General features: G+C 45.4%; 1 protein-coding gene and 1 long non-coding RNA gene across 3 annotated transcripts in view; one reads left to right on the forward strand and one right to left on the reverse strand.

Moving 5' to 3' along the window:
- LOC147011084 (uncharacterized) overlaps positions 1 to 4,135 on the reverse strand; it is a 4,460-nt gene extending 325 nt beyond the window's left edge. The window contains exons 1-2 of the long non-coding RNA XR_015052118.1: positions 1,182 to 4,135; positions 1 to 729 (exon numbers count right to left, since the gene is read on the reverse strand). The exon at positions 1 to 729 is cut by the window's left edge and continues 325 nt beyond it. This is a non-coding gene — a long non-coding RNA (uncharacterized LOC147011084). The remainder of the gene's footprint in view (positions 730 to 1,181) is intronic.
- The window catches only part of LOC147011083 (delta-sarcoglycan-like), a 335,437-nt gene that overhangs the window by 38,473 nt on the left and 291,964 nt on the right, over positions 1 to 5,000 (forward strand). The gene's annotated exons all lie outside the window — the stretch shown is intronic.

Consider the following 5,000-nt stretch of genomic DNA (forward strand, 5'->3'; position numbering starts at 1 on the left):
ATAATACTGGCATGTTGATTCTCCTAAATGGGGTCCCCCCCCTTGTCCTCTAACTAGACAAATCAATCCAATTTGTTTGTGCATGAGCTGAAAATGTGGGGGGTACTTTTCTAATCCCTCCCCCTTCTTCAATCCATCATAATTCGTTACTTTTATTGCTCTTGTCGGGCCCTGTCCCACAGCCTTTTGCTTAATAGTTCTGTACTTAGGGTAATACCAATGCGCATAGTTCGTGCAATTATAACCCCCCTTCTCCCAATTACTTTTTATTTCTATTATTCTACCTTCCACTGATGCCTTCTCTACTTTAGTTAAAACTGGTCTATCTTGTCTACGGACTATGTACCCACACATGTTCTCCCCCTGGAGTGGAACTGCAAACAAGGGTAATCCGTGTTTTCCCATATACGCCTTCCTAATGCAATTGATCCCAATGTTTACCTTTTTTCTTTCTTCCCTGTGCACCCTGTCACAACCCATTCCTTGTTTCCCCTACCATTGACCTACCAAACATTCTGATCTCTATGACATTCCCAAAATATCCTCACTATCTGTTATTGTCCATATTATCACGATTATACACATGCTAATCAAACACTGCCACATCTGTCATAAACCTCCAGTAACATTTCTTTCTCTTTTCGATTTCCTGTATCCTTTTGCAATGAGATGCGTGAATCCATGATTGGCTTACCTTTTCTTGACAGCTCCATGGGTAACCAATAATACCTGAAAAAGTCCAGTCCACTGCATCTTTAGGACGTTCCTCCATTCGAACACCCTGTTGTCAAACTCTTTCACAATATTTATTAGCATCACAAGAATTAATCTTCATTTATATATGTCCATATATTTTCCAGACATTCTACCAATAATTATATGTACTGTTTGGCCGTGCCCTTAAATTGGTGACCAGGATCCCAGAGCCCTGAGCTCAACTTTCATTTACCACTAAACGAACCCCAGAGGGCTAACTCAGCCTGTCACTCCTTTAAGACTGGCAAAAAAAAAAAAAAAATGAACATCAGTACACTGGTAATAGGGACACCACATCAGCAGCACAGTCATGCTCCAACCAGTGATGCACCCAACAGCCCAAAGGCAGCACACACCACAAACATTTGATAACACATAGCTTCTTCCAAAACTTTCGATTTTACAAATTTTCGATTTTCTCCCACCTCTGCAAGTTCTTGAGTGTACCATATTCTCAGCACCTCCTTCTACATCATCCCCCTTTTGCTCGTGCAGCTCATTTTTATGAGCCAAAACGAGCAAACCTTTTGGGTAACCACTTTGTTGTAGGGGCTGGGTATCAGCAGCAAGCACGACCGCTAGAGGGAGCAGTAGAGTCAGTTTCACCGACCGCACCCTTCTTTCCCATTCATAAGTTGGTTGTCATCAGAGAGCGTACATATCCTCACGGTCTACCATTATGACAATACAATGCACAGAGAGCCTTCCCAGGTACGGTGGCTGCTATGATATGAAAAACGCGTTTTTAAAATACCAACCGATGCTGACGTCAGAAGACAACAAATTCAGATCTCAACGTAAACAAAGATGTGAATTCTGCCTGCCCGAACCGACCCATGGGTTCACACCACTACCTTCACCACAGATGTATGTGCTCACCTGCACCCACCATTTGCTCACCCACTGACCCAGATGATCCTGATGGTGCAATTATCCCAATCGCCCCTTGGCGTCCTGGTGTTGCAGACTCCCCTTGCAGACCCCTGTCTCCAGCATTGCCATCCATGTTTACCAGGTGCTCCTGGCCTACTCCCATCACCATGAGGGCCAATCATGACCACTTGGGCCCGGAGGTCCGATAGGACCTGAACCACCAACAGTTCCACTGCCTCCCGCTTCTCCAGGCGGTCCAGACAACCCAGTGGCTCCTTGGGCACCATCATGAAGCCCATAAGAAGCACATAAGGGCAGAGTCATTAGAATATAAAATAAATGGAAATTTATACACAAGCACCCATACAGGTGCTGCTTAAGGACTGGCCCCCACCAGACACACCCCCCCCCCAAAAGGGACCCCGTTGGGTCGTTATTGATACTCCCCCTCGGAGGGAAGGTGAGCTGGAGGTGAGAAGCTTCCTTGGACCTTCCTGCCTCGTGCAATCCTTGACAATCCGGCTCGATGGTACTTGAACCTGCAACTCGATACCGCTGCAAGCACCAGGTAGTTAGGTAGCGTTGATTGCCAATGGAACTCCCCCACAGGCGCTTGGCACGTATGCTCATCGGAAAGGCCGATGGTGGAAGGTAGCCAGGGAGGATGTCGTTGTTGTAGTTTTTTTTTTCTTCTTCATATGTGCTCAATATATTATTATCGATTTAACTATTCTTGACTAGCACACTTTGTGACATTAAATATCCTCTTAATTCCACAGTTCCCCTACATTGTGTCATCTGTACAGTATACACATATCAGGAATATGCTTTCACCCTCAGCTAGATTGCATACCGCAATTAGCACAGAATCACTTTCCAAGATGTTATTCTCAGTGTACACTACATACCCTGACAGTTATGTCCAGTATCGGACATCTTTCGATTACCACATTTTACTCTAACAGTGAGTCAACCAACACTGCCTAATCAGATATCATCCATTCATCCATTTGGACCACACTTCTGCAAAGCATTTGGTGCTGCCCAAAATAAAATAAAGTATTTTCCTCTGTTCCCGGCTGAGTTGTGTATGTAATAATGTCCACAGCCACAGTTGCGATTTTAACTCATTCTTCATTCAAACTTGTCATGGTAATTGTTTTTAAAATCTGCCAAATTCTCAATTATCTTTTACATGAGCCTAAAGTAAATCCCAACACACACTCCACACCTCACTTGCACGATTCGTATTTCCTCTTTCAAACCGTCAGAGCACAATGTCTATTGTTTGTGGCTCTTGGCGACTCCTGACTCTCAGTATCCCTGGTTCCTGAGGTTGACTCAGCCTGTCATTCCTCCCAGATCGGTGAGATTATTTATTCCAATGTGTGTATCGGTGGAGGGACACTGCATCATTTGCACGAACACGTCCTTGTGACAATTGATACTAATCTGTCGCCACGTACTGCACGCAACTGACGACTCGAGTCCCGACCCATGCCCATCCTGACAGCAGCTGTGCCCCTGCACGTTCGAGCAGCAATTTTGTAGCTTAATGTTCAGGGTGCCTGGAATAACTTGCCAACTCTTCACAAAAAGCATCGTGGGATCTTTAATGTTCACGAACCGATGTTAGCAAACTTTGCAGTGCATGTGAAACACCAGGGTGGCAGTTTAGAGCTGCGTTGAGATTTGAACCGAGGCTGCACAGCTCAAAGGGCAGCCATACCTCCAGACTCTTCGGAGGTGCAGGGGGCTGTAGGGGGTTGGCACATTGTGGAATTTACTCAGGGTCCAGCACACAATGGTCTTGTCCATTTGCACATGTGTACTTGCAAACTTACAAGGCCAGGATGAACTGCTTCGAAAATTTACACAGCACCCTCGGCACGGCCGATTTCAATGCGGCCCAGATGTTGACCACACTCGTGCTTCGTGCTCCATCTCGCACACCGTACAGCCCTCCCTCCTTCGAGGGCTCAACACACGGCTTACTTCGTACATTCAACCACAGATTCCAACCACAATTGATTGTAAAACCGAGCTCTTCACAATAATGATGCAACCAACCGTGTTGATAATTTTCCGTGCCTCACTCGGTTAAAAAAATATATATTTCTTTTCCAAATCTTCTCCCCGTATTCAGGCAAACTTCACGCAGCCCGACTCTTCCAAACAAAGATCGCGCACAGCCCGCACTTCACAGCAGGGCACCAACACATTCAGCACGATAACCGTTTTTATGGTCAATTTCAATACAAATAATTTATCCTGACAGATCGAGGCTCATATAAGGACAACAAACATGCTCCTCTGTCCACTTTCGTACAAAAACTTGATCGCGCCAGGCAGAGGATTAATGCTCCGTGACAAGGTCCGCAATGGACGCGTGTTCAAAGACCACGAGTCATCTCCCCCAAAAACATTTCTTCAGCTTGCCTAATGTCTTTGTCCTGGTTCTTGGATGTCATTGTTTCATTCACCGACGAGTGAAGACACAGCACGCCTCTGGGCACATCATGTGCACTTCGACACAGCGAGCCCCCTCCTTTTATCCCACCTCTCCTTCCTTCGCACCTTGGTCCCGCGTCTCACCCCATCTCCACATCCACAACAAACTGCGTCCATGCGTTCGACCCACACATTAAAACGTATACAAATTAATTTAAACACATTTCAGAACTATTTGACTCTACATTAAATTACCTTTTATTTATATCCAACCGCGATTAAATAATTCCCAATTTAATTCGTGTTGTATGTACTCCTGGACTTGGAGATCACAATCAAGGCTTTATTCGGCACATCTGACACAAATTCTCCCGTTGACTCGTTAAAAAAAAAAAATCTCAAAGACGAACACGACCCCCACCTTTACCCTTCAGGCAAGGCGCACACATTCCTCCACTTCACAATGGGGGCATCCTTCCCTCTGTGGGTTATCATTCCCTCCTACCTTCCATTTCCACACATCGTTTTCACGAGCAGCCGAGCTTCGTCCGCTGTTCTTTCAGAACTTCGCTTTAAATTTCCAATTATTATCACATCAGAACTAATCTCAATTCCTGTTCTTTTAATGGATATTTTACCGATTTTGAGTTGGCTGCACTGTAACCTTCCCTTCCGCCTGCGTTTTTCCGCCACCTCCTCACCGGGAAGGCAAAGGTCGTGGCCAGCGACCTCGTACCTTCCAGGTTTGGACACAACCTCGACGGATTAAGGAAACCAACCCTCAGATGGGTTACCTGGTATTCTCTCTTGATTTCCTTGCTCCGTGCACTGCAGTTGCACAGGTGGGGCAAGGTGTTTTCTCAACTTATTCTTTTAATCTTAACACTTACAAGTTTTCTTTTTTGTTTTTCCAACATTAT

This window comes from Eptatretus burgeri, chromosome 16 (assembly GCF_056783735.1).
Source record: "Eptatretus burgeri isolate ZD-2024b chromosome 16, Ebu_testis_v1, whole genome shotgun sequence".
Lineage (NCBI taxonomy): Eukaryota > Metazoa > Chordata > Myxini > Myxiniformes > Myxinidae > Eptatretus > Eptatretus burgeri.